Raw genomic sequence first — 15,721 nt, 5'->3', positions numbered from 1 at the left:
ACTTCATATTGTCATCTTTCCTACTTTTAAAGACACCACTGGAACTTATTCGTCTACTAATGTCATTCCACGCCATCTCTCCACTGACAGCTTGGAACAAACCACTTAGTCGAGCAGCTAGTCCCCTTTCTCCCAAGTCCTCCCAGCCCAAAATTTGCAACATTCTGTAACGCTACTCTTTGGTCGGAAATCACCCAGAATAAATCGAGCTGCTTTTCTTTGGATTTGTTCCAGTTCTTGAATCAAGTAATCCTGGTAAGGGTATCATACACTGGAACCATATTTTACCGGGCGAGTTGGCCGTGCGCGTAGAGGCGCGCGGCTGTGAGCTTGCATCCGGGAGATAGTAGGTTCGAATCCCACTATCGGCAGCCCTGAAGATGGTTTTCCGTGGTTTCCCATTTTCACACCAGGCGAATGCTGGGGCTGTACCTTAATTAAGGCCACGGCCGCTTCCTTCCAACTCCTAGGCCTTTCCTATCCCATCGTCGCCATAAGACCTATCTGTGTCGGTGCGACGTAAAGCCCTTAGCAAAAAAAAAACGAACCATATTTTAGTCGGGGTCTTACCAGAGACTTATATGCTCTCTCCTTTACATCCTTACTACAACCCCTAAACACCCTCGTGACGATGTGCAGAGACCTGTACCTTTTATTGACAATCTCATTTATGTGATTACTCCAATGAAAATCTTCCCTTATATTAACACCTAGGTACTTACAATGATCCCCATAAGGAATTCCCCCCCCCCCATAAACGCAGTAATTAAAACTGAGAGAATATTTCCTATTTGTTAAACTCACAACCTGACTTTTAGCTCCGTTTATCATCATACCATTGCCCACTGCCCATCTCACAACATTATCGAGGTCATTTTGCAGTTGCTCACAATCTTGTATCTTATTTATTACTCTCTACAGAATAACATCATCTGCAGAAAACCGTATCTCTTATTCCATTTCGTTACTCATATCATTTATAAGGAAACATAAGGGTCAAATAATACTGGCTTGAGGAATTCCTCTCTTAATTAATACAGGGTCAGTTAAAGCTTCGCCTACTCTAATTATCTGAGGTCTATTTTCTAGAAATATTGCAACTCTTGCAGTCACTCTTTTGTCTAGTCCAATTGCACTCATTTTTTCCAGTAGTCTCCCATGATCCACTCTATCAAATGATTTAGACTGGTCGGTCGCGTACTTTTTTCATGTATGTATAGGATGTACCGGACTTTGTCACAGATTTATTTGCCGCCCGCTCAAAGGTCCATCAAAATATTACTAAATATTTATGGTTAGTGAGATCATGAAGACAAGCTTTAGAAACGTATGCTACATACAATTGTTTTGAAATTCGGAATAAATTGATACTCAGGGAATAAAGTGTATTTGTCCTCATATGTGGACATTGGGTCTAAAGTGTTCTTTTGGCTAACAGTGTTAAGTGTGTGTTATGCATTATTAACGTGAGATTGACCACTTCGTCTTTATTCTCTCTCTCTCTCTCTCGCAGTCCAACCCTATGTTAAGGGCGTTGTGCTGTAATCCTGGTAGTTGTCTGCCTCCAGGTGTCTCTGTTTTGAGTGTGGTGACTCGCTTGCTGTAGGCTCATACTGGTTATTCTCCATTCTCTTCATATGATCCATCTGTCGCAATGGTGCACGTACTTTAGGCCTTTGGCCCTCGAGTCTTTCCGTCTATAATGGCTTTCTAATTCCTTTATACTCTCTTTCTCTCACTACATTGCATGCCGTAATTCGTATACCCTGTCATGCAACAATGAATAATACATTCCTCGAATTTTTATCTTTAGCTGTTTCATTGAACATTCACTGAGGTTTAATATTATGACAGAAGAGGGTTTATACTGCATATGGTATACTATTCGAAGTGGACTGAAATGCAATTTACATATAGTATGCTTTCATATTCAACCTTTTAAGCTCTGTGCTACTGTTCTCTTCCGTTTCGTAATTTTATTTTCGTCGTGTGCGGGCTGTGGTTATGAGTTTGCATGTTTGTAACGTAATGGGATTTGAATGGATGTTAATGGTACAGAAAGAGACAAAAAAGCAGTGTTTGTGAGTGTATATTGTAGATTTGGAGATTTACATTTAATTATTTTATCAGTCGTTAACAGTAAGCATTGTCTGACTTACGACCCTTCAGACGTTGTGGTGGTCGCACACTTAGTAGCATGGCCAGAATTACCGGTGGCAGGCAAGGTTTCTTTCAAGGTGCCAAATGGTGACGCTTGTATGTTTGCAAGGACACAAACGGAATTCTTCAGACTAGACTAGTGCGTCCTGACTCATATTGTTCGTTGTTACGAGTCTTAAAAAACACAGAAGCAGAAAGCTGTAATTTTGGTGTGGCAACATTCTAGTCTACGAGATTTCCACTTCCGGAGGTGCATATGGCCCTGAGGTTCACTCAACCTACACAAAATATGAGTACCAGGTTAATTCCTGGGGGAAAAGGTGGCCGGGTCTAGAGGTAACCACTCTACCCCATCACGTGCCGAGGTTAACAATGGTGGAAGCCTTTACCTTCCACTCCTCCAAGGGCCTTCATAGCCTGTACGGAGGTGACTTTGCTTTTACTTTTACACCCTAGCTTGAAGTCCAGTCGAGGCCTTTTCTGTGGGATTATGAATACCGACGAGTACTGAATAAAATATTTGAAGAGGAAACGCTGGTGACTACTTTTCAAAAACAAACAACATATCATTACTGCAAAGAAATGTTCATATATAGAAAAGTTCTTCTGTCGAAGTTCAGCATTGGAAGTATGTTTTTTCTTGATCTGTCTTGTTAAAGTGGGTGAAGCCAAACTCTTATTTTTCTCCGCTTTGTTGTTACGTAACCACCTTTACGTATAAATAACAAATTATGCTACTACTACTACTACTACTACTACTATTACTTCAATATGATTCCATTAATATAAGAGAGGCCCCGTTCGTGGTGGTGTGAGCAAAATGATCACGCAGCCAAGTGAAGCAAATCCACAAACACTGGTGGAGCATCCGTGGTGGCATCGTGTAAAAGAGTTCTAAGACACTGGTGTCCATGTTTAAAATTTACCAAACCAAACCAAGCCCCGCGTTACTTAACGCCCTCGAAAGGGCCTTGGCCTGCCCAGCGACTGCTGCTCAGCCCGAAGGCCTGCGGATTACGAAGGGTCGTGTGGTCAGCACGACGCAAAATGGGCTTTCGAAACCGGGGCCGCCATCTCACCGTTATATAGCTCCTCAATTCTCATCACGTAGGCTGAGTGGACCTCAAACCAGCCCTCAGGTCGAGAGAAAATTCCCTGACCTAGCCGGGAATCGAACCCTGAGCCTCCGGGCGAGAGGCAGGCACGCTGCCCCTACATCACAGGGATCCGCTACTGCCCAAACCTAAAAGAAATAGGGAAGTATCATCATATTGTTTTTGTCACTAGTTTGATATTATTAATAATAATAACATTAACTTGACGTCACGCTGATTATTATTACGTATTTCGACGACGGTGAGGTACGGGAATTTTCGACAAACATAACTGAACTAACGCACTCGCTTCTTTTCGGTGTATTCTTTGATAGGTGTATGATGGTCATACCTTTCACGAATTACTTCATTTCTAACAATGTCGCTAATTGAAATCCCCTGTATCTGAGTCAAGCTTCACATTTGGAATATCTCACGTGTGTCAAGGTCAGGTTACAGGAGTGAGTACACGTATTGATCACATGTGTTAGTCCATCTTCTTCTATCGCTTCTATCCTCCACAGTAGGTGCTGGCTCCGCCTGTTGCAACCTTGATGCCCCCTCGATCCTTTCATCTATATCTTGGAAATCCTCCCCGTCGTTTTTCTCTTGGGTGAAAATTACGCACTTGGTTTTAGATAGTTTCCTCTCCTCTACAGACATGTCCTAACAACTGCAATTCTTTCCTTCCTCTCACTCTGCCTCTGTTCGATTTTTCAAATTGTCGACAAAGATCTTATTTCTGTCTTGCTTATTATCTTTCAAGTTTTGAGTTGAATGTCGGACCATAGATCATTCTCAACACTTTCGCTCTCTAAGCGATTTTAGAGATATCCTTGTCTGACTTGCACAGATCAATACTGGCAGCGTTAAGGACCTGTAAGGATACATCTTGGTTCGCAGAGATTCTGTGTCAAACGCGACGAGAACGGGTTATTTAAAACAAATGTGCGACTTTCCACGCACCACTGCAGCTGCAGTGCCACAATCGGTAGCATTCAGAGTAGTTTACACTTGGACAAGAAAACAGCGTGCTGCAGATGGTGATGAACCGTGCATTCGGACGTAAATTGGTGTGTTACGTGCCTGAAATCCTGAGCAAATGTGTTTGATATGGCTGCATGGTCCATAATCTCCCTGCGATCATTGGTACAATGGGGCCGTTGATTTGCTGCACGCCGCTCATTCTGTCCTTCCTCGATCCATTGATTCTATATTGACTTCATTTCTGTTACTTTTCTTCCAACGCGAGAACCTATTTTCCGGTAGGTTAATCCACATTCTCGATAAGCTACGATTCTCCCGCGGTCAAATGTAGAAACCTGTTCGTATGGATGTTTTGTTCGATGCAGCACGCTAACTTTGTCTGTAGACATGAATGATGCAGAAAGACCGTGGGTCTCCGACCTTCACTAACATACCGTTTATGAGTATCCCACGTGCTGCGCCACTCGGCTCAACAAGTAATCGTCATGGTACTACAGAGTTGTATGCATTCTCTTAATGTGGGGTTCACCAGGCATGTCCACTGTGTTGACATTTTAATGGCTAAGAGTATAGATTGAGATTTTAGAACATATGTTTTATTTACGTCACCCCTACGCAGACGGGTCTTATAGCGGTAATGGGATATGAAACGTCTAGGAAGGAAGTGACCGTGGCCTTAATTAAATTACCCCACCTGTGCGAAAATGGGAAATAATAGAAAGCCATTTTCAGGACTGCCGACAATGGGATTCGAACCCAATATCTCCCGAATACAAGGTGACAGCTTCCGGACGTAAACCGCGTACCCAATTCGCTCGGTGTTGTAAGTTTTAAGGGAATTATGACAACAACAGCAATAATAACTTCTTGTGCCAATTATAGCCTGGCTGAACCCTTTCTTTTGCAGGCTCACCCTGGAGGGGAAGAGGGTTGGCATCTGCAGCGTGATGTGCTGCATGTACTTGTAGGGAAGGAACGCGTATTTGAGTTTTAGAGAGTATAGAGGCAATACAAACACCCAGTCCCCTAACCATTGGAATTAACTTTGCTCATTTATTCCACATCCCAACCAAGAATCGAACTCGTCCTTCTCAGACTAAAGGTTAGCGCGATATCGTTCAGCCAAAGAGGCGGACTCGAACGAAGAGATCTGAGAAAAGGGGTGGTTTATTACCCTAAGTGGAATTCTGCTGCTATTGAATTCTATCCGCGATTGCAGCAGCCATTTCCTTCTCATTCCTATCCTGAATTAATAATAAATACACCCACCAGAATAGAGTTGCCTGAGTTGACGGGGTTGCTGCTCAGTTCATTATCTCGTTGGATCAGTCGCCGTCAACTACCTGTGCTCTTTGTGAATACTGATCCGCAACACATATTGTACTCCAGAATTATATTCTCCTTACGTGTTGCGGGTCGGTATTTCCACGCATATGACACGTTGATATGCTAGTGGCTTAACGTCGCACTCACACATTGGAGAGGATGAGGACGGAAGGATGAGTAAGGACTAGTACTGAGATGATTGTGGCTGGGACCTTAAAGGTACAGCCCCAAAATTTGCCCGGTGTGAAAATGGGAGGCCACGGAAAACCCTTATTAGAATTCAAACCCACCATATCCCGAATGCAAGCTCACAACTACGAAACCCTAACCGCACGGCCAACTCGCTCGGTCATGAGACATTTAAAACGAGACAGCTAACATGCAACTGAAGCGGAGTTACAATGTCCTCCCTCGTCAATGTTATAAATGACAAATTTCTATCTCTGCAACTCTGAATCTTATGAATCTAGAACTTGAAACATTACATCTGTTATAACTTGAAGGCACCAGAATTAGGTGATTCTTACGGATTGATTAAGATTTATGTTTTCCTCTTACAATGCTATTTTCCAAGGGAACTCCTTTTAGCTGGGACAATGCGAAATATTTTACTACCATTTTGGCTCTTGATAATTTTTTTAATAAGTTGACGGAAATTTTAATAATATCCGTCCAATAGTTTGTCAGGTGTAGTAGCTACGTATTATATTGATTACATAGAACGTAAGAAGCTGTGATCAAAACAAAATTCATTGACTGAAACACTTTTTTCTCCCCAGGTGTTATGCTTCCGGCAGCCATTTTAGTCCCTAATACCATCAACGTAAGATGAAGTTTAACAAAATTGTGGAAACCAAAACCTCCTGTATCAATTGCTTTCAGAGATATAGGGACCAAGCGACAATTAAATTACATCAATTATATATTAAGTAAACATTAGAAACTTATTTCAATAATGAGTTTCTTAATAAATGATAATATATCAGCATCATCACTATATTCTGTAGGTCGAAAAAATGATAAGTCAACATTTGTTATTCTTAGGATTCAGACTCCCCGTAATCGGTTGATGAGCCTTCATGCTTGCTTTCTTTCTGTCCATAATGATTCAGCGTATAGTCAGATTCATAACACACACCGAAATACACCCACTGAAAGAAATATTTACGAAATTGCTTTTTTTTTTTTTTTTTACTATTTTGCTTAACGTCGCAACGGCACTGATATGTCTTATGGTGACGATGGGATAGGAAAGGTCTAGAAAGTGGGAGGAAGCGGCCGTGGCCTTAATTAAGGTGCTACCCCGGCATTTTCCTGGTGAGAAAATGGGAAACCACGGAAAACCATCTTCAGGGCTGCCGACAGTGGGGCTCGAACCCACTATCTCCCGATTACTGGATACTGGCCGCACTTAAGCGACTGCAGTTATAGAGCTCGGTATTTACGAAATCAGCTGCACATTGTACATATTATGACCACTGTGTACTGTAGTCATAATCCACGCAAGACGACAATTTCGTTTTTTATGCTTATTAAGCTACAACGACGACGAATGACAACAGCAACAAAAGCAACAACAGATAAAACATGTTTAATGATTGGGGAATACTAAAGCAGTATAATATTTCTTCTCCAGACAAGGACTCCTTTTTTATGTGTGCGTTTACACCATCAATCGTAATGGTTACGTCGTGTCGCTAACGTATCAGGTCTCTGAAAATTAAATTACTGGGTGTCCTCAAAGTGACGGAGAAATGTTTTCCTCTTGAATGAAATATGAGCTGGTGAATAATATTTACCTTCAGCTATTCCAATAACTTGACATCGGCACTCTAGGGAGCGGAAGTAAAATACAAGCCATATAAATTCTTCAGGAGTCAGTTAAGAACGCTCTCACGAAAGAGATCCGTTTATATTGGAAAGACATAAAATATTTGCTAACTGCAAAGCGGTTGAGAGATAAATGAGTATCACGGTAGACACTTTAGCTTGCTGAACTTTGACTCATGGAGAGGCATTGTAGAAATGAAAAATTAATGTTCTTTTGAGAGCTGTAGCGTATATTATTGAAGAGTTACCGTTACGAAGGTTTCAACTGGGTATGAATTTTAACATATTGTATTCCTTAATTTTAAATTCTCAAGTCTTCATCCGTATTTATGCATGTTACGATGAAATGAATAGTTTTTCAACACCGCCGTGTGTGTGGGTTTGATGTAGCTCAACTTCGACCTTAGCTACGGGTTTATGGCCTAATGACTATCACCACAATCTGGTCCTTTAGAAAACTCCACCTGAAGCCGACAGCATTCGAGCCAAGATTATTCAGGCTTAGAGCGAGGCACATAATAAGGCTAGTGATATACAGTTACGCGGGTGATCCCGGTTACCTTAACATTACCCGGTGTGTTCGGGCAATAAGAAGTTGGTGCTCGTTAATTAATTCACGTAATACCCGAGTCCTCGGTCATTGCAATTTTGTAATCTATAATCTTACGATAATGAGTAAGATGAATAAAAACCAGTTATTTCGAAATGTTCATACCAACTCAAAAAAGTACCTAATGTTTATTCTATAATAAATTGCATCATATGTAATGAATGTGATATATAAATGTCATGTGAATACCGATGCACAATTGATTAGATGTTTCTCCTGCTTATCCATTAATTTGAAATATTTGGCATACGCAAATACTTAAATATTCCTACCAGTGGCCGAATCTATAGTAAAGTTTATTAGGCTATTTCTAAGCCCACCTAAAATTAACGTTCCCTTCAATGAGAGGAAGGTGGTGAATCAGGGAAGAATTTTCGCAGGGAGAAAGGGAATTCATCACTGAAAATACGCGCAACCAACTTATCACCGTGCACGACTGACACAATGTTTAACGGGTATGGGGGTACCTGATTTTTGGAAGGCCTTACCCGATGTATGATACCTGGAAACCCGGGTACTGAGTTATCCGGGAATTGGCATCACCCCTAGTCGAGAGACCTCAAGCTTTTACAACTTGCCGCACACGTCTGAGCATGGAGTTAAATAACCGTTAAATACTTTCTTGCCAAATGACCATTAGTGCAACATTCACTTCCGTCGAAAGTTTATTGACCCTTGCTGGAAGACGGTTGTCGTTTACTCGCATTTCAGAAATATCAGTGGGTGGCATGTGCAGCCAGATGCCATTGTGACCAACTGTGCCCGATGTAAATGAGATGGATGAAATTTCCTCTGTTATTAACTGTACTTCCTCCAAAGTTATTCCACGACGAAATTCCTTTTTAACACTGAGATCACTATCCACAGCATTAATAAAAATTGCCAGTCGCAAAATCTGTAAGTTCATGCAACGAAAATTGATATGCAGTGAAGTCCTTGTCCTTTATTTGCAAAAAGTGGTTTCATCTCATTAATCTTAATCTGACGCAGTTTGAAATATAGAAGGGTGTGACTGAAATAATGTTTGTTCTACAATTTTAAATTCTTTGACGAAGTGCTTTCCGTGAATGGTCGACACTCGTTGAAAATTAATGCGCACTTTTTACAACTGTCTTAACAGAACCTAAATTCCACTTCCTTTAGTAGTAATCTACATAAATAAAGTTGTAGGGAGGTAAAGCGTGTAAAGAGTAATTCTTACAACTTGCAAACTACTGAAGATATTTGATCCAAACATTATATTTAGCATCCACCTGTTCAAAGGTAGGATTTAAAGGTCAATAACATTTCATGTTCCATGAATGGACTGGCGTTTTATAGGGAACCAAAATTGTGTTTTTACTCTTTCACAATACAGTATATACATAACAAGACTAACCTGACTGGAAATCGAACAAACTTGATAGAAATCCATTTCTAAAGCATGTTTACTTTTATGCATTTTTTTCGACAGGAGGATTAATAAGTCAGATATCATGAACGGTCGGTTTTGCAGGTTAAATCCAGCGAACATAGCCCAAAAGTGTTGTACCTGTAGCAGATTCCTTATCTATCTATATAAATTAAATTGTAACGACTGTGTGCCCGTACATTGACTATTTGGCGAAATTCCCTTACCCGTTTAATGGATAATAATGTACATGTGCAAATTTTTTTGGTTTCGTTTCCTGAAAGTCCTAATTTTTACTCCCCTCTCCCAAAATCCAGATTGCGGCATAATCTGCCAGACGAACAGAACATTTAAATTAGGCAAAATTTTACGTTTTAGCCTGTAACGGACGCAAAACTTCCAACACTCTTCAATTTTTCACTTTTTATCCCCGAAGGATATCGAAATATGGAGGCAATTTTAATGATGGTGCAGACCTTCGGAAAGTCTTATCACATAACGAATGGCGCAATCTCCGTTCAATATGGAGTGATCTACAACCTTTGTCTTATGACTTTTTTGTCGTATCTGTATCCCTTTTACGTTTGATTTTCTCTGTTTCTCGATGTTAAGTAAATTTGGGCTTTTCACATGCATAATTCATACTTTCAATCACTTTTAGGAAAGATAGATTCATAAAACTCTACACGAAAATTGGCCAACCCAGTACCCATATGTATGTAGCTGTCACATAAGTATCCGAAAAGTAATGCACTGTGAGATAATCTTACACAAATTTTACCCTATTCAGCATTTCTAACTCAATCTGACCCATGAATAGATGAGACATCATAGGACCAGCCATTTAGGCCGCTAAATCCGACGTCTTATGGTAAAATCCTTTGTCGATATGACGTACCGTTTAGCAGCAGTTAATCTGTAAATGAAGCTCTGTAATATTGTAAACAGGCATATACTATATATCTGTATATATTCACTGATGTCGATTTGTAGCTATCGAGAAAGGGTGTGTCTGCTATTGTAATCGGTACTCCCCACACCGACTTTGACTGGCAGTAGGAATGGGGTCCTTCTCCAACTCCTGTATAACTAGCATTAGTAAAGAAGGCCTACCATTGTAATGAAGATCTCACTTCTCGATTTGACTTGGAGAAGGCAAGGGAAACTGCAGTTTTGTTTAAAACTCCGCTACCCGATTGTGTTTGGCTGTAGGCAAGAATGCCCGCCATTATAAACAGATGTACCCATCTAAAATGTGACTAGCATTAGGCATAGTGGTCTGCTATTTTGATGGAAACTCATCAACTTAGTGTGACTGGAAGCAAACTGGCTGGCAGTAGGAAAAGAGGCCTGTCATTATAATGATAACTGCACAACTCAATTTCGATTGGTAGTAGGGAAGTTTCCTGCCTTTATAATAACAACTCCTCAACTGTAATCTGTCTGGAAGTAGGATAGGGGCCTGCCATCATAACGAAAACTCCCCAAATCGATTGTGACCGCGCAGTAGTTAATGGGGCCTGCAATTATAATGCAAACTTCCCAACTCGATTGTGCTCTCCGACTCGTTGGCTGAATGATCAGTGAACTGGCCTTTGGTTCAGAAAGTCCCGGGTTCGATTCCCGGCCGGGTTGTGGATTTTAACTTTCATTGGTTAATTCCAGTGGCCCGGGGGCTAGGTGTTTGCGCTGTCCCTAACATCCCTGCAACTCACACACCACACACAACACTATCCTCCACCACAATAACACACAGTTACCTACACATGGCAGATGCCGCCCACCCTCATCGGAGGGTCTGCTTTACAAGGGCTGCACTCGGCTAGACATAGCCACACGAAATTATATAACTCGATTGTGAATGGCAGTAGGCAAGTGAGCCTGCCGTTATCCTCACAAATCCGTAACAAACACTTTACATTGGAAACAACGTATGGGGACCTCCCCATGATGTTTCTCGGATAACGCTAAGAGACATGCTATTTTAAAACAATCATATTTACTGCATGTACAGTATTTACTTCGATATTCGAATATCATGTAGAATACCGTAGCGAAGCACGGGTACATTTGCTAGTTCTGTAATTATATGCAAGTGGAAATGCAGAGTAAATCATTACAATCTCTTTCGGAACGCAACAAAATGGACCTGTAATTGAAGCATCTACCTTCAAGGTTATTTATCAAGAACTGACTCATTCTGCACGCAAACCTGATCTTTCTGAAACATATGGGGATTTCAGTTATTGGATAAATTTATAATATTCTTGAACGTAGCTTAGTAGAGTTATACGAGTTTACAGTGAATAACAAAGTTATTGAAATGTCCGACTAATTGGCTGAATGGTGAGCGCTGAGGTCTTTGGTTTTCTTGTTTTTGCTTTACGTCGCACCGACACAGATAGGTCTTACGGCGACGATAGGATAGGAAACGCCTAGGAATGGGAAGGAAGGGGCCGTGGCCTTAATTAAGGTACAGACCCAGCATTTGCCTGGTGTGAAATTGGAAAACGACGGAAAACCATCTTCAGGGCTGCCGACAGTGGAATTCGAACCCACTATCTCCCGATTAGTGGATACTGGCCGCACTTAAGCGACTGCAACTATCGAGCTTGGTCCTTTGGTTTTCGGGTTTTAATCCCGTCTGATTAATTCGTCTGGCTCGAGAAACTTGGAATATGTGTTTGACCCAATACTTTCCTTTCATATTCAGATAACGCACTACAGTAAGAAACACCTTAGAACCACGAAATAGTGATTACATCCCTCTATATAAGTTTGGCGTGAGGAAGGGCATATGGCCGTAAAACGAGGCCAAATCCACATGCGCACCAGTGACCCCACAGATGTGGGGTAAGTGGTGGTAGAAGAAGAAGAAGAAGAAGAAGAAGAAGAAGAAGAAGAAGAAGAAGAAGAAAATGAACACATTTACTCAAATACCGCCTATGTGGTTGAATGATCAGAATATCTGCGCGTGGTTCATAAAGATCTGGGGTTAAACACTGGTAAGGTCGGGGATTTTAGCCGCATGTGGTTAATTCCTCTAGCTCGGGGAGTGTTCGTCATATACGAACACATCACACATCACACTATGAATCACTACAGAAACGAAATAGCAGATACGTCCCTATATAAGAGAGTTGCTGTCAGGAAGGGTATTGGGCCGTAAATCTGAGCCAAATACTGTTCGGAGCTCACTTAGATGTTAGGCTGAGGAACGTCACCACCGGAAACGCAGCGCCTCCCACTATAACTGAAGGGTAGCGATATCCGTCTTCCTAAAAACATTGGGACATAACATCCAGAGCGCATAGAACGCTAATAAGAGAACTGGAACTAGGTCAATTATATTTCACTAAAGGGCAATTATCATTGGTGATCGCAAGAATGGTGCTAAGGCCAAAATTCTACACCAGGTAGCTGATGCCATAGATTAATATTATTATTATTATTATTATTATTATTATTATTATTATTATTATTATTATTATTATTATTATTATTGTTGTTGTTGTTGTTTAAAATCAATCTTATCTAACGATTACTTTTTTATTTTACCTTTTTTCAGCCTCCAAATTTTCTGCTCAATAATGTTCCCTAGTATTTGCCTATATTCGCTATGAATTGTATTCCATTTCTTTGCAAACTGTAGACAAAATTAGTGCTGAAAATGTATCCATAGAATCATAAAAATCTTTGCACCTCAAAGAAAGTTCCCTAGAAGTCACAACAGAAAAAGCCCCTTACTTGAGTGAGTGATGGTAACGAATTAATGAGAGAGAAAGTAGAATTTATGCCAAGAATTCCACGCAGCTAATGCCTGAAAATCTAGCCGATACTTTCCGCTAGTTTGTAGCAAGGAGTTGCAGTGGTAACGCCAGCTGGGCTGTGTGGAGGGAAGAGCATTCTTCATGCTCCGAGATTCACTCCGCGGTAGCGAAAACGTGACCTTCGAATAGTATTTATTGACGATCCCAAAATAATAAAGGGGACAGGGAGAAAAAGAAGAACAAAACACAAAGAAAGTTGCTCAAAAGGCAGATTAGTCGGTCACTCACCGATCAGACAAACTACCTTTCTTCACGTGAACGGTCTGCTCGTGTTTTATTATGTTAGAGCTGCTTCTGGTCTACTTATCCAGTCTAATTTGCAGCTGCTCGTTTTGCCCGCATTACATAGTGAAACTTGCGTACAACTAGTTGACTAAACTATTGAGAAGCATCACTTCAAGCGAAAGCTATTACACGAGGCAGCTGCAGTTTCACAGCTGGAAAGTTGTCGCGTACACTTCTGAGGCCAGGAAACTGAATGCTCTACTTTTATGCTGTCCACACTTGAGCAGGGGCATTGTTTAAAATGTAACCTCATGCACTTTTCGACTAGTTACAATGCGCGCACACAATCTAGATGGCTTAAATCTCATCCGAATGAAACCTCAGTCAGTTCTGAAAACGATCGAGCTAGTTAGCTACCTGGTTCGAGGGGTGTAACTGTGAGCTTGCATTCAGGGGATAGTGGGTTCGAACCCCACTGTCGGCATGTCCTGAAGATGGTTTTCCATGATATCCCAATTTCATACCAGACAAATACTGCCGTTGTATAGTACAACTCCTGGCCACGGTCGGTTCTTTTTCAGTCCTAGCCTTATCTTATCCCATCGTTACTTTCAGATCTGTGTCGGTGTGGCGTGAAACAAATAGAAGATGAACACCGTTGTTCCGTACTACTATTTACTGAAATCGTTTCATTACACTGTTGCATGCGTTAAATTTTCCACTTTGTGTGGAATATTCCTCTGTTCCGCTGTCTCAGGATACCGGAGATTTTTCTACTCTTTCTTCTTCTGTCTGTTCTTATCCGTTGTAGTTTCCTCGTCCTTCTCACTCGTGAAATATAGTTCTTCACTCCACGATCCAGAATTAATATCCTCAGACTGGCTGGGAACCGAACACACGAACTCCACGTAACAAGCAGGCACGCTATTCCTCCACAACGGGGCTAGCACATTAGATCTCCACCTGACAAGATAATTCACCTCTTGTTTGTCTAATCCATCTACTTATTGTACATTATCATTGTACCAAGTCTCTAACTACTATTACTACTACTACTACTACTACTACTACTACTACTACTTAGCAATTTACTAAGTACTTCAAAGGGCGAAGAATACGACTTGATGATTTAGAAGACCTAGAAATGAGAGCTGGTGTTCCACAGGGATCTGTCCTAGGACCCACCTTGTGGAACATTCTATATGATTGTGTCTTACGCCTGCAGCTGACAAAAGGGACAACATCTATCGGTTATGCAGATGACCTTGCAATAGTTATAATAGCAGAGAATGTAGAGGAACTGGCCTTCTGACTGAATGATTCATTGGATGGTAAATAATAAATTGAGACTGGCTCCACATAAGACTGAAGCTGGAATTTTGAAAGGTTCCAGGAATTGGAAGAATGTCCGCTTCTTATTAAATGATACAGGGATAATCCCAGGTAAGTTTGTATGGTACGCTGGGTTTCTTATTGACTGGAATTGCACATTTGGTGCACATGTGAAGGCAGTAACTCAAAAGGCAGAGAAGAAGGCATCGGCATTAGCTAGACTTATGCCTAACATTGAAGGACCAAGAACAGTTAAGAGACAGATTATGTGCTCTGCAGTATATTCCATTTTACTTCATGCTGCACCTATCTGGCACAGTGCACTCAGGAGGAAGATTCACCGAAGAGCTATGGAAAGAGTACAGAGGAAAATGCTGCTCTGAGTTATCTGTGCATATTGAACTGTTTCGACAGCAGCTTTACAAGTTGAAGCTGCTAGTATTCCCATTCGCCTTCTCGTGGTAGAGAAAACTTTAGCATGAAAGGGGTGCGGCTATATCTGCTGAAGAAAAGAAAGCCTCGAGGAACCAACTCTTACTAGACTGGCAAGGTCGATGGGATGGCACAACCGATGTTGGCCAATGGACAAAAAAGCCAATACCCGACATAGGAGACTGGCCTAAATGTAGACAACGGCAGGTAGAGTACTTTCTGTCGCAGATCCTGACAGGACATGGAAGATTTGGCGTATACGCCATGAAGATGGAAAAGACGCAGGGAGATGGTTCTTGGTACTGTTCAGAAAGGGATACAGTAGAACACACATTTTTCTACTGTGTTCGATGGGAAGAAGAACGAAGGAAAGCCTGCCAACAACTTGGCCGACAACTCACGCCAGGGAATCTGGTTCAGATCATGTTGGAGAGCCCGCTTGCCTGGAACACAGTAAAGGCAATGGCGTCAAGCATTATGGGGACGAAGGAGAAAGAAGAGAAAG

The sequence above is a fragment of the Anabrus simplex genome, chromosome 3, assembly GCF_040414725.1.
Source record: "Anabrus simplex isolate iqAnaSimp1 chromosome 3, ASM4041472v1, whole genome shotgun sequence".
Taxonomy (NCBI): Eukaryota; Metazoa; Arthropoda; class Insecta; order Orthoptera; family Tettigoniidae; genus Anabrus; species Anabrus simplex.
The sequence above is the reverse complement of the archived record's forward strand: the minus strand, read 5'-3'. Positions refer to the sequence as shown.